This window comes from Lepus europaeus, chromosome 7 (assembly GCF_033115175.1).
Source record: "Lepus europaeus isolate LE1 chromosome 7, mLepTim1.pri, whole genome shotgun sequence".
Classification (NCBI taxonomy): domain Eukaryota; kingdom Metazoa; phylum Chordata; class Mammalia; order Lagomorpha; family Leporidae; genus Lepus; species Lepus europaeus.
Genome location: NC_084833.1, coordinates 20,312,280 through 20,333,754, shown reverse-complemented (window position 1 = coordinate 20,333,754; position 21,475 = coordinate 20,312,280).

The following is a 21,475-nucleotide window of genomic DNA, read 5'->3' as shown; positions in this document are numbered from 1 at the left end:
CTCCGGCTCCAGCGTCCACACGGGGCAGGGTCTGTCCACTCCCCAAGGCCCAGAGAGGGGCAGGGAACCGCCTGAGACACACAGCCCCCCGGGGGGGGGCGGGGGAGGGGCTGCCTCTCGGGACAGCTGGGTCTCTGTCTGCCCGGGATGGGCACACGCAGGTGCAGGGAGCCGTGGGCTCTCCCAGCGTCTTCCCTGGCGCAGTCCCATTGACGTCACTGCTGCTCCCTTCTTAGAATCCTGGGAGGGCAACTTCCCATTACATGTCCCCTTGGAGACCCAGGATCAGCCATGTTGGGGGAGGAGGGTCTGGGATAAATAAAGATTTTATTTATTTGTTTGAGAGGTAGAGTTAAGAGAGAGAGGTCTTCCATCCGCTGGTTAACTCCCCAAATGGCCACAATGGCTGGAGCTGGGCCAGTCCAAAGCCAGGAGCCAGAAGACTCCTCTATGTCTCCCACGTGGGTGCAGGGGCCCAAAGACTTGGGTCATCTTCTGCTTTCCCAGGCCATAGCAGAGAGCTGGATCGGAAAAGGAGCAGCTGGGACTTGAACCCACCCCCGTATAGGATTCTGGTGCCCTTAGGCACCGCCCAGGGCCTGGGTCCGGTCTCAGAGACAAGGGCGACACCTGGTGGAGACGTGTGAGCAGGACAAGCAGCTGCATTTTGCTCTTTGGTACCAAGCTCGTCACTCCCTCGCTTCCTTCCTCTCTCAGTGCCCGTGTGTTGAGGGCCTACTATGTGCCAGGCTGGTCAGAAGTGCCAGGGACACAGAACTGAACCTGGTCTTGTCCATCACGAAGCTTCCAGCCAAGGGGAGAAGGCACAGAACAGCGATCACCATGAACAGGGTGCGTCCAACTGGGTGGAAGAAAACCTGTGTTATGAAACAAACTATGAATGGATCTAAAAAAAATTTCCACCAAAATGAATTTATCTTCTAGTCCAGTTTTCCATGAGCTTTTTGAGTATGCAAATCCACAGTTTTCACTCTTTTTTTTTTTTGCTTTTTAATTAGAAGTGAATTTATTTTTTCTTTTACTTATGTTAAAGGCAGACACACACAGACACACACACACGCATGCACTCCCCACACACTGAGAGATAGATAGGTAGAGAGAGAGAGAGAGAGAGAGAGAGAGAGAGAGAGATGCTGGTTCACTCCCCAAATGCAGCCAGGGCTGGTAAGGGCTGAAACCAGGAGCCAGGAGCCAGGAGCTCCATCCTGGTCTTCCCATATGTGCGACAAGGACCCAAATACTGAGTTGTCACCTGCTGTCTCCCAGGGTGCCCATTAGCTGGAAGCTGGGGTCAGGGCAGAGCCAGAACTCAAACCCAGGCACTCAGACATGGGATACAGGTGTCCCAAGCAGTGTCTTAACCACTGAGCCAAAGACTTGCCCGTGAAATGAACTCCTGTACGCAAATGTGATTTGCTACAATAGCCAGAGCTCACTGAGCACTGACTGTGTGCAGAGCAGGGTCGTAAGTGCTGCGCCTAAATTCACTCAGGCCTCGGCCAATCCTCCTGCGATAGCCCCTAGGAGGCAGGTGCTACCTTCCATGTCCCGGCTGTGATGGGTGAGCTGGCAGGTGCCCCAGCCGCAGAGGCAGGATTTACAAGTGTGCAGACTGCTTCTCGAGCCACGGCCCTCAACTCGCAGCTGCTGCCCCAGTGCACAGCTGGTGCAGGTGTGCCTGGTCCTGCCGGAAGGCGCAGAATGGGGGAGAGGAACCACACCTGCTCAGCCCATCCCCTGTGCTTGCTCTGGGAGCCTGAGGAGCCCACAGAAGCTGCAGCCCCCCCGGGGCCAGCGTAGTGGTGCAGGCTGCAGCTCCTGCATCCCACATGGGCTCCAGTCCGAATCCTGGCTGCTCCGCTTCTGATCCAGCTCCCTGCTAATGCACCTGGGAAAGCAGCAGAGGATGGCCCAAGTGCTTGGGCCTCTGCACCCATGTGGGAGACTGGATGGAGTTCCAGGCTCCTGGCTTTGGGGCAATTTAAATGGAAGATCTCTCTCTCTCTCTCTCTCTCTCTCTCTGCCTTTCAAATAAATAAAATAAAACAAAATAAATCTTTTTTTTTAAAGGGGGGGATAACTGGTGGGCAGAAGGTGGTTTCAGTCTGTTTCAGGAGTCCACCCATACATCCATGGCTATCTATAGGATACCCACTGTTGCTCTCACACACTCTGACACTGGCTGGAGGAGTTGCTGGAGAACCCCCCAAACGGGGTCCCCTCACCAGAGACAGAGAGAGAGAGAAAGATATTCCATCTCTGGTTCCCACAAGAGCTGGGGCTGAGGCTGGCTGAAGCCAGGAACCAGGAGCTCAATCCGGCCCCTCACAGGGGTGGCAGGGACCCAAGTACCAGAGCCATCGCCTGCCGCCTCCCAAGGTGCAGTTAGCAGGAAGCTGGGGCGGGGGAGCAGAGTAGCTCCACCCATTCAGTGGAACCTTAACCACGTGCCACGCGCCTGTCCCTGCCAGTGGAGTCGGGGAGGATGACGGCCGGCGTGGAAGCAGAGGGGTCCAGTTAGGAGACCGCTGTGTTCATCCCAGGAGAGAGGCAATGGTGCCTGGCAAGAAGGTGGGGGAGACAGAGATGGAAACACAAGCCAGGAAAGGATTCAGGGCGTTTGAAGGTACTGGTGTCCCGGCCAGCGGAGGGCGTGGCGTGGCAGAGGGAGGGGTCAGGGCGTGGCCTGGACTTTGGCCAGAGGGTGAACGGTGCTGGGATTTACTGAGAGGGAGACCTGTCAGGAGCACGGGCCTGCTCCAAGAGGCCAAGGAGACCACACTTTCCAGGGGCGGCTGTACAAGGGGAGACCAGCCGTCCACAAGTGGATTCGTGTGTCTAAGAACTTTCTAACAGATCTGGCGTTAGAAGTCTGGGTGTCATCTCGTTAGGTGCTGGAGAAGACACCCAGACACAAGGATGACTCCGTTGGTGGAACAAGGGGCCACCTCACTTCACCGTCGGCAGCACCAGCACCAACAGAGTCCACTGCCACTCCCACCATGCTCTTCACCGTCACGGCCCCATGGTCCCCCTGGAGCCATTGCTGTCACCATCACCATGATAACCGCCACAGCCACCATCAGCACTCATCACTGCCATCCCCGTCACCACCACCTCCATCATCCTAGCTCTCACCCCTCCATCATCAGCTGGGCCAGTGACCCGTGACCTCCCTCATCGGCCCCGCCCCTCAGTGATGTTGGGCTCACTCTTCTAATTACTCCTGGAGGAAAGACTGGGAGATGGGCACGCCTGGTTCAGAAGCAGCCACGGTGTTTGTGGTGGAATGAGAAGGCCATGCCAAGATGGCCACTGGCAAGCCAGCATCAGTTACTCGGGAATGACTTAGGAACCCACCTGGCAATGGAGCCTGCCTGGCAATAGGCTGTGATTGGATGGCTTCAGATACTGCCTGGCAACAGGCTGTGATTGGTTAGGGCATACACCACCCCTTGACCGGATTGGCTGCCTTGGCTATTTAAGCTGCTGTACCAAGTGAAATAACCGAGTCTGCAGGCTGCTGGCCTCTGGCCCACTTTCACCCAACTCCCAGGGTCTGTGTGGTGACTCCGCGCCTCTTGCCCCCACCATGCTCCTCCTCTCAGAACAAATCCACAGCAACATCTGGCGCCCAACGTGACTGAGAGACAGTGTGTCAGACTCAGCCAGGTCCCCCCTGGATTTCGGCAAGTAGGCCCCTCGGTGTTTTGTATGCTGTTCGGTTCTGTGAGGGTAAGCACAGAACCCCCTCCTATGCCCCTTTCCTTGTCCTTGTCCTCGGTCTAAGAGACCCCAGGTTAGCACACACTACCCAGAAGCGTACGTCACTTCTCAGCTCCTCCTTTTACTTTTGGTTCGCCCAGCGAATTCACATAAGGGACTGATCATCCCAGAATTCAGAACCAAGTCATCTTCCCTCACTCGAGAGAGGTGACGCTCCAGAGACACTGCGTGGGCATACAGCCTTGACCTAACGAATCAAGGAAGTCCCCCACTAAGCACAGGACATACATATGATCTGATACACCACTATCTGTTTGTCTAACATAGGGAACCCCCTGCAGAATGCCATCAGCCGCTGAGGTGCTAGGAATTTGCTTTGTTATGGCAGCAGTGCTGTGCGTGTCTTTCCTTTGGCTAGAGTTGGCGTGCCGTGCCGCTCTTAAGCGCTCAGACTTGGGAAAGATACCCCCCTCTCAGAAACCCACACAGATTACCAAACACAATGAATCTGTGAGTGATCAGAGCCTGTCACTCCAGGCCTCTGCCTCACAGGCAACAGTTGATGAATTAGGGAGAGAGAGCTCTCATAGTGAAAATGACAATGCAGCAAACAATGTAGCAATGCCTGATCAGCCACCCCCCACATACCCGTGGGATGAACTTAGACGACCTGGACAAAATAACCCATGCGAGGTCATCCCATCCGCACCCAGTGAGGATCCCCACATTTGTAGCAGTACTCGGGCACCCCAGGCTCTCAGGGAAGCCTCTAGACCCCATCCCACCCGCACGTTTGCCATTAATGTAGGAGCGGATACAGAATTCAGGCCCTGGATTCCAACGCCCGTAAATGACCTTACTATGCTAAAAAAAGGCTTCTCAAGAGTCAGACCCTGACTCTCCCTACTTTGAACACGTGCTCACATCATGGGCAGCGAACCTTCAAACTCATTTTGACTGGGTTACACTGCTCGAAGCATGTTTGTCGAGACCACAGTTCTTACAGTGGAAAGCCTCCTAGGAGGAAGAGGCTGAAACCGTGGCGAGGAATAATGCTGCCTATGGACTAGCAGTGACCTTTGATGTGCTTACAGGCCGCGGCACCTACACATACCCTCAGGAACAGGCCCGCATTGGAGTATTTGCCTATTTTGATCAGGTCAGAGATTTGGCACTTAAAGCCTTAAAAAATACAAATCCTCCTGATTATAGTCAGCTCTTTAGAAGCCTTGTTCAAGGCCCAGGCGAATGGTTCCCCGATTTCCTTGCCAGAGTCTTGGAGGCAGTAGAGAAAAGATTGCTGCTTGGCCCTGATTAAGACAATCTGGTGAAACAACTAGCTTGGGAAGGTGCTACCAAAGAGGCAGAAGCTGCAGTCGCCCCAGTCTGTAATGAAGACGTTTCTACAGGGATACGAGCCACAAAGGAGGTATACCCTGCTGACATACCCATACAAGCCCTAACTGCAGCCATTAGCAAACTGAACACAAGGAAGTCTAATGACCCTCCAGTTTCTTGGGGATGCCAGGAAACGGGACACCTACGGCGAAACTGCCCAAATGCTGACAGACGGGGCAAGCCCGAAACGCTGTGTCCCAGGTGTAAAAAAGGCTTTCATTGGGCAAAAGATTGCAAGACCATGCCTTTAAACTCCCAGCGGGGCGGCCCTCAGCCCAGCAAGTAAGAGGGAGTCCCACCACCATTAACTTGTCAATGCCAACTTCACTCTGAGGCTGAAATTGACGCTATACTTAGATGACATTGCCTTTGTGGGTTTAATTGATGCGGGGGCAGATGCCACTGTCTTAAAAGCTAGGGACATAAGAAAAATGCAACATTGGAAGACAGCGCCTGGGCCTGACCTCCAAGGCGTTGGAGGATTAAAATTGGCTGATCAGGTCATCACGCCTGTAACATGGCGAGATGACAATGGAGATACAGGAACCATCTTTCCACTAATTGCTGAGGTTTCCATGACCTTATGGGGGAGAGATGTGCTCTCACAAATGCAAGCGGTCCTTACTACGGGTCACAAATCTCCACGAGCCAACAGCGTTAATGGAGAACCTACAAGTAAGATTCACCCCCAGTTCTAGGGGCCACTGCTCACCTCATACAAAAGTCAGGCCCAATCCCCATTGAATGGGAAAAACAGGAAACATCTGGGTAGAGCAGTGGCCAATATTACAACCCAGACTTGGCATCCTTAGAGAATTGGTACAGGAACATTGGAAAAGGGACACACAGAGCCCTCCACCAGCCCTCACAACACACCCCTTTTTGTGATACCAAAGAAACAGGGGAAAATAGTCTTCTACAGGATTTGAGAGCCATCAACAAAATCATAAGAGATGGGAACATTCCAGGCTGGCATTCCCCATCTGGGGCCATTCCTAACGGATACCACATAGTCACCATTGATATCAAAGATTGCTTCTTTTCCATTCCCATCGCGGAGCAGAATAAAGCCGACTTCGCCTTTACAGTATGGGAGCCCAATTTCCAGCTCCCTGCAAAAAGATTTCAGTGGACAGTACTCCCACAAGGCATGAAAAATAGCCCTGCCATTTGCCAAACATACGTTTCCCATGCAACCAGCACACTTAAAGATCAGTGCTCGGTCATACCTTATGTGGATGATATCTTACTTGCTCATGAGAATGCAGCAACTCTGAAGGTCTAAGTGAGACAGTAAGAAATTTACAATTCCTGGTGTGTCTATTGCCACAGAAAAGGTACAACATTTTCCTCCCTTTCAATTCTTGGGTTATCAAATCTCCTCCCATATATCTCCACTGGACCCAAACCTGAAAGTCAAGCATCAATACGTAAATACTCGATGAACTTCAGCAACTATGTGCCCAAATCAATTGGCTGAAGCCCTTCCTTCCCCTAACACCTGCAGAGCTTAGACCGCTCTACGATTTACTGACTAAGGGGAACAGCCCTTCCTCAAAAATCACATTGACGCCAGCAGCCAAATCCACTATAGAAAAGATCAATGCCTATTTGTCAAATTTAAAAACCTTTAGATATGACCCTCAGGTGCCTCTATTTGCCATAACCATGTCTACCCTCAAGGCCCCCTTAGGAGTTATTTGGCAACAACATGGACCACTTTTTTGGGTGCACATAGCCTGGAGCGAGTGTTGTAAAATGATGGGACTTAAATTAAGATATTATGCCAATAAGATATTTAACACAGAGCAAGATATAGTGGTCCTACCCCTATCACAATTAGAACTGTCCACATTGAAGCAGAATAGCATGCTCTTTCAAACTTTAATGATAAATTTCCCAAGACAGGTTCACAATCACCTGCCAGTGGACAGGCTACTCCAGACGTTACAAACCTTAGAAAAAGACTATCCAAAACATGCTTTCCCTGCTAATCAACCTATACCCGTGGCACCATGTGTGCTTACAAATGCCAACAAGTCACTGTCTGGACTAGTGATCAAATTCTCAACAGGAAAAGATAAGATCCATGTAGAACCCCACGGGGGATCAGTACAGTTGGGAGAAATAAGGGCAATAGTCAAGGTTCTACTCCTTAGCCAAGATGGACCAGTAAATATATTTTCAGACAGCAAATACTCAGTACAGGTAGCAAAGACGATCCCTTTGCAGTCTTTAACCTAACCTATAAGCCAATTGACCAGATGTTCACAACACTTAAAGAGCTAACTGAGAACAGAAAACACCCATGGTATATCTCACATGTAAGATCACATACTGGGTTACCTGGCTTTATTTTCCAAGGCAACAAAAAGGTTGATCATCTTATCTCCTGCAGCACGGCTTCCATTGGACACCTAGAACAAGCCCGCATTCTACACCAAAAATTTCATATGTCAGCAAGCAACATAGAATCGCTTTTCCTGGAGCTAACAATGAGCCAATGCAAACACCTAGTGCACTCTTGCAAGAATTGTGCACCCTTGGGCCGGTGCCACGGTTCACTAGGCTAATCCTCTGTCTGCGGCATGGGTACCCCGGGTTCCAGTCCCGGATGTGGTGCCGGTTCTGCCCCGGTTGCTCCTCTTCCTGTCCAGCTCTCTGCTGTGGCCTGGGAAGGCAGTGGAGGATGGCCCAAGTGCTTGAGCCCTGCACCTGCATGGGAGACCAGGAGGAAGCTGCTGGCTCCCGGATTTGGATCGGCGCAGCATGATGGCTGTGGTGGCCATTTAGGAGGTGAGCCAACGGAAGGAAGACCTTTCTCTCTGTCTCTCTCACTGTCTAACCCTGCCTGTCCAAAAAAAAAAAAAAAGAATTGTGCCCCCTCACCCCCCTCACCCCTTTAGGTCCACTGCAACAAGAAGGAGTGAACCCGCGAGGCCTTGCTCCTAATAAGTTCTGGCAAGTGGATGTCACCCACATTAACTCCTTTGGTAAACATAAGTTTGTCCATGTGGTGGGAGATTCTTATTCAAAGGCTGTATGTGCAACAGCCCAATCCGGAGAAAAGGCTAGTAATGTGATAAAGGCGATTAAGTCAGCCACGCTGGTCCTTGGTGTCCCCTGGACCATAAAGACTGATAACGGGCCAGTGTATACATCACAGGAATTTAATTCCTTCCTGAGGTCCTGGAACACACAGTCTGCCACAGGTATCCCATACAACTCACAGGGGCAGGCCATCATTGAAAGAACTCATAGGATGATTAAAGATCTCTTACAAAGACAGAAGAACAATCATATGCCCCCAGACCCACAGCTTGCTTTGACTGAGGTCCTTTTCACTATCAATTTTCTTACTTTTGATTCCCAAGGGGATCATCCTAGCTTCTAAACACTGGGGATCCTTTCCATCCCAGCCCCAGCCCCTATGGTTAGGTGGAAAGACCCCCTGACAGGAGAATGGGAGGGAAACACCCTCTGCTAACCGAGAGTCGAGGATATGCTTGTGTCTTTCCAGAGAATGCAGAACAGCCCATTTGGGTACCAGCCAGAAACATCAAGCCTGCAACTGACAGCCAACCAGAACCAGCTGAACAAGACTGAGAGCCCGCCTTGTTAGCGGATGCACCTGCCCTATTATTCTACCCTGAGGAACTGCCCATAGCCACATCCATTACTGCTTTATACCCCACTAGCTCTTGTCAGCCACTCAAATGGCTCACAGCCTGTGTGCAGTCATGCCATTCCTGATTACCATTGTTCCTCATTCCTACCCCCATCTGTGCAAGCACTCCTGTGGTCCCCCATTTTGAGCGCTGGTTAGTCAATGATGGGTAAGATCCCCTGGGGGACAACCTAAGACAGGCACAGCCGCATACGGAGACCACATGGAAAAGGGGTCAACAATGGTATGGTCAAGAATCATGCCTCCTGTTGCTCAAAAATAAACAAAAAGGGGGAAATGTGGAATGAGAAGGCCATGCCAAGATGGCCACTGGCAAGCCAGCATCAGTTACTCAGGAATGGCTTTGAAACCCACCTGGCAACGGAGCCTGCCTGGCAACAGGCTGTGATTGGATGGATTCAGATACTGCCTGGCAACAGGCTGTGATTGGTTAGGGCATAGACCGCCCCTTGACTGGATTGGCTGCCTTGGCTATATAAGCTGCTGTACCAACTGAAATAAATGAGTCTGCAGCTGCTCACCTCTGGCCCACTTTCACCTGGCTCCTGGGGTCTGTGTGGTGACTCCGCGCCTCTTGCCCCCACCACGCTCCTCCTCTCAGAACGAAACCACAGCAGCAGGCATTAAGCAATGGACTTTGTGGTTCAGGCAACCAGGACCAGACTCAGGGACCCTGACATGTGAAGATGTGCTTGGGGGAAGTCACCCTCCTCATCCACATACACCAAATAAAACCAAGGAAAACTGCAAAGACAGGGTGCCATGTGGTGTCAGCACAAGACCTCGAATCCCACGGCTTCAGCAAGATGGGAAAGTCTCTCTTGGGCCAGGCCGGCGCGGACACTCAGTGGTGGTGGAGACCCCGGCTTCCCTGCCAAGGCTTTCCATCATCTGCAGCAGGCACTTTCCACTCATGGCCCAAGAAAGCTGCCCAGTTCCCACTGTTGCACCCACATTCCAGGAAACAGTGATGGAGAAAAGAGGGGAAGAGCCTTCCTTCTCCGCCTCCTTCCGGGGTGTGACCAGGAAGTGGCAGACAGCACATCCGCTCAGCCGTACCGACCAGAGAGAGGGCTCTCTGCCCATCAAGACAAGACTCTGCCTTCCACCACGGCTGACCATCGCAGTACCAAAATCTGCTGGCTTGCTTGCGTGAGCTGCCCACGCACCACGGCCAGCCTCGTGAGGCTGACGCTGCTGCTCTTTTCATCACTGTCCGCCACGCAGGAGAAAATCACTGCAGGGAGGTTAGGCCCACTGTCCCCACAGCCTCTGTGGAGGGCTGCTTGGGCCACCCTTGCCCGGGGGAGGATGCACCTGCCTTTCCTCGCCCCTCTCTCGGGGTAAGGCTGAGAGGACTTCAGGTCAGAGCCCCTTCAACCACTGGGTGAATCAGAGGCCCTTCTTCCACTAGGGGGCAGCAAGGAGCCAGCTTCTTGGCTGCACCAGAGATGGTGGGGGCCAAGTGGGGGTCCAATATTGGAACCACAGATTGAGGGTTCTGATAGGGAATAGGATAGGTTTCCCACAGGATGGAAGGGAGACGTCCAGGCCAACAACATATGTGGCTTCTGCCTCCAAACCCAGGCTGGCATTAACAGGCAATACTATTTGTTTGAGATTCTGGTACCATGGTTGTGTGTTAATCCCCATCGCGTAGGTTTCAGTGAGGTGGAAAGGGGCTGGAGGAGCCGGTTATGGCCTGGGAAAGCAGCAGAGGATGGCCCAAGTCCTTGGACCCCTGCACTCACGTGGGAGACCTGGAAGAAACTCCTGGCTCCTGGCTTTGGATCAGCCCAGCTCCGGCTGTTGTGGCCATTTGGGGAGTAAACCAGAAGATGAAAGATCTCTCTCTCTCTCCCTCCCTCCCTCCCTCCCTCCCTCTTTCTCTCTCTCTCTCTGTAACTCGGCCTCTCAAATAAATAAATAAATAAAATCTTTAAAAGAAAAAAAAGGAAAATGCATTTCCAACTGTGTCTGTTTGCTCAAGGTGCTATAACAAAGAGCACAGACCAGGAGGTTTAAACAACAGAAACGGATTTTTCCATTGTTCTGCAGCCTGGAAGTGTAAGACCAGGGTGTCAGCAGCACGGGTGTGAGGTGAGGCTCTCGCCTCCATCCGTGGATGGCCGCCCTCTGGCTGTGTGCTCACGCAGTGCACAGAGAAAGCACTGGAAGCCTGGCAGGACCTCACGCGGTCTCAGCCACTAGGGGGCAGGGGCTCCGTCACCATCTGCAGCCACCTGGGGGTCAGGGCTTCAACACGCTGACTTCAGTGGGACACGAACACTCTGTGATCATCAAACCCACCCCCAAACCCAACCAGCTTCCCCCAAAGCCATGGAAACGCAGGTGCCCCTCCACCAGCACCCCCTGCCTGCTGCTGCGACCCCAGTGTGGTCCTTGGGGGGTCACCTTGCCGGCTGGGCCCTCACGGTGTGGACTGCATGCCCTGGGCAGACGGTGCTGTGGATGCACCGTGCCATCTCTGGGACTCTCAGGACTTCCACGCGGGGCTTGGGAAATGGGCCAATGGAGGCCCCCGAAGGGCCGAAGGTCGGCCTCACCTGTGCGCTTCTCTCTTGATGTAACTTTCCTACAAGTGGTTCCGTGTTCTGGTTCACCCGGTCCTCCTACCTTCTGCACAAGCGGTCTCTCTGCCTTCCATGGAGAACGGTCAGGGCAGCTGAGCGTGGCCGTGCACCTGGGTGTGGTGGGAGCCAGGCTGCCGCCTGGCATCTTCTCACTGGAGCATCTTCCCACTTAGGGAGTGCATGTCTCCATCAGGGTCTCCCACATGAGTGGCAGGGGCCCAAGCACTTAGGCTCTCTTCCATGTCTTTTCCGGGCCATTAGCAGGGGGCTGGATTGGAAGTGGAGCAGCCAGCAGTTGAACCAATGCTCATATGGGATGCCGGCATTGCAAGTGGCAGCTTTACCCACTGCACCACAGCGCCGGCCTCAAATGCATTTTTGACAGGTGATATTTGCATCGTGAACCAGGTTCTTGTAGCGCGGAATTTCTCCCTGCCAGGGTTTGTGCCCAGTCATTGGAGCTGGCCTTCTGTCACTAGGCAGAGAGCGCCCTTTGGGTTAACCGTTTTTTGAGTCATGGACACACACTCACAGATGCCCTTCAACTTACAAGGCGCTTGTGGTCCCCTCCTCGCCCCACCCCTGCAGCTCTCCTTTCCTCTGACTTGCCCCTCCCCCCCTCTAGTCCAGCCTCAGGACCTTTGCACAGGCAGTCCCTGTGCCTGGGGTGCTCTTCCTCCAGACCGCCTCAAGCTCTCTCTCCCAAGGCATCTCCTGAGCCAGCTTTCTCTGCTCCACTACACAGAGCAGCTTCCCTCTTCCCAGCCCATCAGAGGCAGCCTGCCATTTGGCCCACCTCCGTCTGCCCCGTGCATTCCCCCCGGCCACCACACTGTCAGCCATCGGCTCTCCCTCCCGGGAAGGCCGGCTCCGAGAGGGCCTTGATGGCTGTTTACTGCCGGGTCTCCGGGGCTGGCATACGGTCCAGTCCACCGCAGACTCTCAGTCCGTATCTGTGGGAAGACGGGCATTAGACACGCGGGTTGGCATAAAGCGTGCCTGGATACATTCAGTGGCTTGGTCACTGGGACACAGGGTGGCTCTACTCCCCGGAGTAGAGCTCTCCCATGGCTGTGACTCCCTTCCTGTGCGCACGGGAGGGTGAGGCAGGCCGGCCTGCTGTCATGTGAGTGGAGCGCCACCCTCTGCCGCATGACTTGTCCCACGAGAAGAGCCCGCCCCAAATACGGCCGACCATTCCACCTGCGATCACGGAATGGCACGGCACGTCCATGGCTGCCTTCTGTGGTCCTTTGCTGGCAGTGAGGAAGAATGGGCACCTTTGTGAGGTTTGGGGGATTGGAGCAGCCTCGCAGAAGCTGGGGGATCCTGGGCGAGGGGCGCCCCGGCGGCAGAGCAGGGCTGGGGGCGCCTCTTGGAGCCCCGCTGACCCCTTGTTTCAGACTTCCTGGCTCATCTCAGTGATGGGGCAGGAGCCGTGGGCAGGGCACCTTGGGGAGGCACTAGAACATGCTTCTCACCCCGCACGTGCAGTATGCAGCCTGGGGTTGGGGTTCTGAGACTGGGCCATCCTGGTTTGTCCCCCGCGTTGCCGCACTCAATCAGATGGTTTCAACCCACTGTGCCTCAGTTGCCTTCTCTGTGAAATGGGCCTGCTCATCATCCCCACTTCAGAAGGTGGGCCAGTGTGTGGCTATGAGACACAGGTCAGCCCCTCCCTGCCTCAGCAGAGCCGGAGCTGCCCCACGCCATTCCAGTCAGAAATAGGTTTTGAACTCCGACCCCTGCCTCCCACGTCAGCCCGCAGACACATGGCCTGGGCTCCTCCGAGTGTTCACACCCATCCCAGGAGGGCTGGGCTTCCCAGGCTGTGAGGGGAGCCCTGGGAAGAAGCAGGCTCGGCCCCGGGGGTCCCCTGCTTTGCGGGTGTGGCCAAGGCAGCCCCCTGGTGGTGGATTCCCAGGACTCGCAACGTTGACTTGGGGGAGCCATGGTGACAGGTGCCTCGCCACACAAGGGCTGCAGGGTGGTTTGAGGTCATATTTCTGCAAACAGCTAGAGTCTAACTGTTCCACCAACTCCACACTCCTCGCTCAGCAATCCAGGGGCTTTCCAAGAGCCTTCTGAACTGGATCCTGTCATGGAAATAAGCTTACTATGCTTTTGTCACCATTATTAAATGACGAACAGTCAGGTCCTCCGGGCCCCCAGGGGATCTGGACCGGCTAGCCATGGCCTGTCCCTGCCGCGTCTCAAGCTCCTTGTCTCAGCTGCCTGCGGGGTTGGGTCTGGAAATCTGGTCCCGTATCAGCACTCCTCTGGCCTTCTGCCCAGGGGCACTAACCTGGGACCCTAAGGGGCGGGGACGACTCTTCTCTCAGATCTTTTGTCTGAGTTCTGTCCAGGCCAATCTTGACTGGCTGCATTGAGCGCTGTGGACACCAGGGGGCAATAAATGCTCACTTTGGAGAGGTGAGCGCTTTGCAACTCTGGATTGCTCCTGGTACCTAACACAGAATGTGCCAGGTAAACAGTTTTTTATGCCGTTGTTGGGGAAGTAATGACAAGAATGTAAAGTCTGTACATGTTCAGTGCAGGCCTAACCGTTGTCGGCCTCACCACACAGGGCACATCAGCCACAGTGTAGCGTTTCTGAAACATTTCCCATCTGCCCCGGATGCCGAGGCTCGCTGCAGAAAAGGAATGCTCCCACCTGCCGTGGGCCAGAGCTGCACAAAGTCAGCGGGCCATTCTGCCTGACTCAAGTTCAAGGTGAGAAAGAACACTCCCGTGGGGCCAGGCATTGTGGCGCAGCGGGTTAAGCCGCCACCTGCTGCACTGGTGTCGCATCTGAGCAGCAGTTCAAGTCCTGGCTGATCTGTGTCCCATCCAGCTCCCTGCTAATGTGCCTGGAAAAGCAGCAAGAGATGGTCCAAGTGCCTGGGCCCCTGCCACCCACCTGGGAGACCCAGATGGTGCTCCAGGCTCTTGGCTTTGGCCTGGCTCAGTCCCGGCTGTTGTAGCTATTTGGGGCGTGAACCGGCAGAAGGAAGCTGTGTGTGTGTGTGTGTCTGTCTGTCTGTCTGTCTGTCTCCCTCTCTGTGCAACTCTGCCTTTCAAATAAATAAATCTTAAAAACAAAACAAAAACCTCGTGTGGCCAAGAAGCCATTGTATAATTAAGAATGCCGTAAACAAAGTTGAGTTGGCAATGTTTTGAATCAGTTGCCAGCACTTAAAAATGGAGGTTTTTCACAACGCCATTCATAAGCTGTGTAGCTCCCCTGGAGGGATGGGAGCTGAGGTCTTGGCACAGCGCCAGCTGGCTGACCTGAGTCCCCGTGGCCCCCTGCAGACGCAGTATGCACCCTGCGGTTGGCCACAGGCCCCACTGCTCCCTATTGCTCACCCAGCCCTGCTTCCCTCATTTCTGAGAGGCACCTGTCTTCTGCGGGCAGCTGAGTTTGCCAGGCTCAACAGCGGCAGACAGAATCGACACTCAGGCCACTGGCGTCCCGAGCAGCCGCAGGGCACGGCTGTCTCTTCTTCCCCTCCTCCCATGCCCCCACCATGAAAGCCACAGTGTTGTGTGTGTGTGCAGGGCTCTGCTCTGGGAGGCACGGCTTAGGCTAAAGGCCCTCTCTGTTTTTTTCAGCTATGTGACTTTGGACATGACCCTTCACCTTTGGATGTGACCCTTCACTTTTTGATGTGACCTTTCACCTTTGGATGTGACCCTTTACCTGTCTGGGTTTGTTTCATCACCCGTAAGCTGTGGGCATTTCACATCCAGTGTTTCCTACTTGGGGGCTATCATATGGGTCAGCATTGTGTTCAAGTGGTGTCTTTTTTTTTTTTTTTTTTTTTTTTTTTTTTTGACAGGCAGAGTGGACAGGGAGAGAGAGAGAGAGACAGAGAGAAAGGTCTTCCTTTTGCCCTTGGTTCACCCTCCAATGGCCGCCGCGGCCGGCACATTGTGCTGATCCGAAGCCAGGAGCCAGGTGCTTCTCCTGGTCTCCCATGGGGTGCAGGGCCCAAGCACTTGGGCCATCCTCCACTGCCTTCCCAGGTCACAGCAGAGAGCTGGCCTGGAAGGGGGGCAACCGGGACAGAATCTGGCGCCCCGACCAGGACTAGAACCCGGTGTGCTGGCGCTGCAGGCGGAGGATTAGCCTAGTGAGCCGCAGCGCCAGCCACGTGGTGTCTTTTACCAGCAGAAAAGAGAGCAAGAGCCAGAGCCAGAGCGAGAGAGCGAGACAGCGAGACAGCGAGAGCAAGAGTGAGCGAGCGAGAGATCTTCTATTGTTGATTTACTCTCCAAATGGCTGCAATGGCCAGGGCTGGGCTAGGCCAAAGCCAGGAGCCTGGAACTCCTCTGGAACTCCCATGGGTCGCAGGCTCCTGAGCACTTGGGCAGTCCTCCGCTGCATGTGAGATCCGGGCAATGCTGGTCCCTTAAGTGTTTATTGAATCGTTTTCATTTATTCGAAAGGCAGAGTGACAGAGAGAAACAGAAGTCTCCTGTCTGCTGATTCACTCCCCAAGTGCCTGCCACAGCCAGGGCTGGGCCAGGTCAAAGCCAGGAGCCTGGAGCTGCCTGGGACGCCGGCATCCCATATGAGCACTGGGTTGTGTCCAGGCAGCTCCACTTCTGATTTAGCTCCCAGCTAATGGCCTGGGAAAAAGATGGCCCAAATGCTTGGGACCCTGCACCCATGAGGGAGACTCGGATGAAACTCCTGGCTCCTGGCTCCCGGCCCCTTGCACTAGCTTCAGACCAGCCTAGCCCTGGCTGTTGCTACCATCTAGGGAGTGAAACAGAGGATGGAAGATCTCTCTCTCTCTTTCCCTCTGTAACTTTGACTTTCAAATGAATAAATAAATCTAAAAAAGAAATAAAAAACTGACCTTAAAAAAAAAAGCCAGGAGCCAGGAACTCCATCCGGGTCTTCCATGTGGGAGGCAGGATTTTAAGTATTTGAATAAACACCTGCTTCTTCCCAGAGGCACCAGCAGGAAACTGGATCAGAAGTGAAGTAGACAAGACTCAAACCAGCACTCCAGTATGGAATGCGGACATTCTAACCCACTGTGCCACAATGTCCATCCCGATACTAAAAGTTTTTTAAAAGATGTATTTACCTACTTACTTATTTATTTGAAAGGCAGAATGACAGATAGCGAGAGAGAGAAAAAGATCTTCCATCTGCTGGTTCCCTCCACAAATGGCCACAGCAGCCAGGGCTGGGCCAGGCTGAAGCCGAGAGCCTGGAACTCCATCAGGGTCTCCCACATGGATGACAGGGGCTCAAGCACTCACACCGTCCTCCACTGCTGGCTCAGGTGCATTAGGAGGGAGCTGGATTGGAAGTGGAGAATCCAGGACTTGAACCAGAGCCCATATGGGATGCCAGGGTCTCAGCCGGCGGCCCGATGTGCAGCGCCACAATGCCAGCCCCTTGAATATTTGTGACGATCATTTTAATCTTCATCTTTTTTAAAGCTAGTTTTTGTGTATTGTTCAAAATGTGCAATATAACTAGTAAAACAGAACACGAATATCAATTATAAATAAATTAACTCACATACATGGGGGGTGCAGGCTCAGGACCGTTTGGGGTGTCCTGCCCCTTCCACAGTGTGGGATGTGGGACAGAACAGGTGTAAGAGGGTGTCAGGTTTCAGATACCCACATGCTGCCGTGGAAATAAAGAAGCTGCTAATTTACAAAGAGCTGAACAAGTAGCAGTCATCAAATTAGTTACATACGGTGAAACCAGTCACCTCGAGACAGCTGGGCTTGCTCCAGAATCCTGGCTGCCATTATGCCTCTTTTCCTTGTTTGTTGTTTGTTTGCTTTTTGTTTGTTTGTTTCACTTTGGTTTGTAAGGCAGAGAGGTGGAGAGGGGTGGGAGACAGAGTGAGAGACAGAGAGAGAAGAGATCTTCCATTTGCTGGTTCACTCCCCAAATGCCCTGAACACAGGTGTGGCTGGGCCAGGCCCAAGCCAGGAGTCTGGGTTCCGCGTGGCTGGCAGGGAAGGAATGGCTGGAGCCATCACCTGTTGCTTCCTGAGGTGCACACTAGCAGGCAGCTGGGTGGGAAGCAGACCCTGAACTTGAACTCACGACTGCAGTATGAGACTCCAGCATCCCTAGCCACAACTTAAGCCCTGTGCCAACTGCCCACCCCTGTCCGCGCTGCCCTGCAGGTGCCCCTCTGGGAGAGAAAGCAGGGGGCAGATCCGGATCTGGGCAGGGGTCTAGCTGCTCTCAGTAGAGATTTGGTTTGGGAATCTGGGCCCCACCCAGCTCTAAGGAGCTTAGAGTTCAGCTCCCATTAAGTCCTATAGAGAAGAAAATAACAGGTCAGGGGCCCCCGCTGAGCCCATTCAAATGCGAGAATTACCTTGCTAAGGAATGAGCTTGCTTGAGAAACTGCCATTAACCATTGCCTGGCCTGGCGAGAGGGCACAGGCAGAGGGCAGCGTGCTGCAGCCTTCTTTGTGCCACTCCAGTAGGAAGAGGGACCCTTCGGGGCTCAGCTCTGTCACCCACGTGAGCTTGGAGGTGGCCCGTGGGGCACTCGGACCCGAGGACCGCCCAGCTTGGACCCTTCCCTGTAGCCCAGTTCCCACAACTGCAGGTTGAGCTTGCTGCGAAAGCTCCTTTCTCGTTTCTCTGTCGCATTAGCTGGCGACTTTGGGCAAGTTCTGAACTTCTCGGTGCCTCCACTTGCACATCTGAGAAATGGGCAGCATAGCAGGGTGTAGCTCGTTGGCTGGGTCATCCCTAGGCGGATGAAGCGAGTACCATCTAAGTTTATAACTTGAAGGAACTAGCGCAGTGCGAAGTCTATTCTGAGGACTTTGTCCACCACCACCACCTCCAATAAACTTAGCTGTGAATTCAATTTCTCCATGAGTTTTCTTTTTAATTTTTATTTCCTTATTTTCATTTTTTTTTTTTGAGAAGTAGAGCGACAGAGACAGGTGGGAGAGGTCTTCTATCTGCTGATCGTCCCCAGATGCCTGCTCCACCCTGCACTGGGTCAGGCCAGAGTCAGGAGCTGGGACCTCGCTTTGGGTCTCTGACCTGGGTAGCTGGGACCCAGGTCCTTGGACCATCACCTGCTCCCTGCCTCCCACAGTGCACCGGCTCAGAATCACATCTTGGTCCTCCTGAGTGTAGTCTGTAGGTGTTCCAAGCAGCAACCTAACTGCTATGCCGAACGCCTACCCCTAGTCTGAAAACCATCTTAAAAAGGTTTTCAGGGCCCAGCGTTGTGGCGTAGCAGGCTAAGCCTCTGCCTGCGACACCAGCATCCCGTATGGTCACCGGTTCAAGTCCAAGCTGCTCCTCTTCTGATCCAGTTCCCTGCAAACATGCCTGGGAAAGCAGTAGAAGATGACCCAAGTGCTTGGGTCCCTGCTTTGCGGCCATTTGGGGAGTGAACCAGTGGGTGGAAGATCTCTGTCTCTCCCTCTCACTGTCTGTAACTCTGCCTCTCAAATAAATAAATAAAATCTTTTTTCTTTAAAAAAGTTTTCAATAACCGAAGCACTCAAAACTAACTGTTGCTGAACTTCGTATCCATTTGAGCAGAAATGCCTGTGATAGGAATATGATATGCCTTTTGCTTTAAGTGGATTCGATTCGGACATCTACTCCCCACCATCCTGAGGACCCCCGGGGGCAGCCTGTGCTGTGCAGAGACCCCTGCCAGGGTGGCTCCTGTGCGCCGGGCTCACCCAGAGCTTTCCCAGCCCCGCAACAAGATTGGAGCCCATGTCGGCTCCCTTGGTGACCGCTGAGACCGCCTCCCCTACCAGGCTGCCAAGGAAGTGATGGGCAGTGACTGTGACGCCCAAGTCACGAAGTGCTCTGTACCTCTACCTTGGTCCCCGATGGCCCCACAAATCCGGCAGCATGGCAGGAAGGCCCAGGCAACTGGTGGAGAGGCTTCATGGAGAAGAACAGAGCTCACAGCCAATGGCTGGCACCAGCTCGCTCATTGTATGTGTGTGTGTGTGTGCGTGCGCACACGCCATCTTGAGAAAGGATCTTCTGAAACCCGATTGAGCCAAAGGACACTGCATGGAGCTGGGATAAGCTTCGCCATGGAGCCCATCCCCACAGCTGGCTTCGGGGCTACATGATTTGGGGGAGGTGTTAAGGAGCCCTGCACACACACACACACCCCAGAACTGCGCACCTTACCTAGGTCCAGGCACCAACAAGACTCTGACACCCATGTCCTTGCCAATAAGGACCTTCAGGTCTCCTGCTCCGCTGCCGTTGTGGGGCGGGGAATCCCACGGCCATCCTCCTCCTAGGTCCGCCCACACCACCATCACACCACCTGCAGGCTGCCTGGTCGCTGTCTCATCGGCTTCCCCATCCTCACTCCACCTCTGGAATGAATTTCACAAAAGACGGCATCTCTCAAGCCCCAGACACTGTCTCCGCTCTGCTTGGCAAAATGTCCCCGGCCAGGTCCTGGCAAAGCCTGGCTCCAGCTGGAGCAGAGCGGGGAAATGAGGCTGATGGCAGCGCCCTCCATGGACCTGGACGGCAGTGGTACCTGTGTCCACCAAGAGCCCAACACCCCACCTCAGTCAGGTTTCAGGGATCCAGAAACCTGGAAATCTCTGCCTAACTGGCCCAAGCCCAGTTTCAAGGCTGAGACAAGGGTCCTGCCCAGATTCCTCGCCCAGAGGGTGTATCCTGCCCGTGGCAGGTGCACGCCTTGGGGGAGGGGAACCAAGCAGTGACTGTAAGCAGGCTGTGTGTGCAGTCTGAACACGTGTGACCTGGGAGGTTCACATGCATGAGCCCCAGGCCACTTGTGACACAGGACAGAGATAGGGACAGGAAGAGAAGCAGGGAGGGTATACGGAAGGTGCTGGGAGCAGAGTGACTGTTCCAGCCCTACTGCCATCGTCCCACAGGGAACCCCACAGAGTCCAAGCTTTCTGTATTCGAACTCGGCCTTAGTCATTATAAAGCATATTGGCCAGGTAGCAGGAAAGAGAAGTGTTTGATACAACTGCACACCCAGCTTGGGTGTCCTAAGTTAGAGCGGGGCCCGCACCAAAGGCCTGGTGCCCCAGCCAGGAGCTGCTGCAGCCGGCTGCAGAGGATGGTGCTGCAAAGGCAGAGATGCTGGGAGCTGCCTGAGGGCTGTCTTCCACGACAGAGCTGCCTTCATCTCCACCCTGGAGTGGCAGAGACAGGAGTGGGTAGCAGGTGGGACTGATGGGAGGCAATGTTTGTCTGGGGCTGGGGGTTGGGGGGTCAGGGTGGGGGATGGGGGGAACGGGGCAAACACCTGCACCTGCAGCTGGAGGACAGGAGACGGGAACAGAGGCACCAAGCAAGGTATTGTATGCTTTTGGTGTGTGGCTTGGGTAGGGATGGGAGTTGGAACCAGCCCGAGACAGACCGCACCGTGTTTCTCAAAAGTGTGCTTCCTGGGTCAGGGGCATCCCAAATCACCTAGGATCTCGCAGGACAGATGGCATCCCTTCGTGCTGGGCTTCCAGCTTTTCCCTGGCCTGGTGTGGAAATTCTAGACAGAAGACTTTACTGAAGGGAGAGCGCCTCTGCACAGGGCCAGCGTCCACGCAGCGGGCCACAGCCTCCGTGAATGCCACCACATGTCACCTTCCACAGCCGCCCGCAGGACCGCTGCTGCTGCTTTTCCCATGTTAGGGACTCAGAATCCCAGGGGAGTCAAGGGCCCTGCCTCGCTCGAGCCGCCCAGGACTCGGGGAGTCTCAGACCACCCCACCTTCTCCACCATGCGCTCTGACTCGGAATCTCCCAGAGACCTTGTTGGAACACATTGCTCCCGAGTTTTTATTCCACAGGTTGGGAAGGAGGGGACGGGTCCCCCGAAAACACATTCCTAAGGAGTTCCCAGGCCGGCTGTGCGGATGCCGGTCCCAGCACCAGGCTCTGAGAACATGCGCTGGGCTGGGGTCCAGCTCCGCTCCCTGCTCCACCCAGACAAACCTCCGCACAATGGTGTTGTTGTGAGATGCCAGTGAGATAATGGGCAGGAGAGCGCTGTGTCAGCGGCCTAGG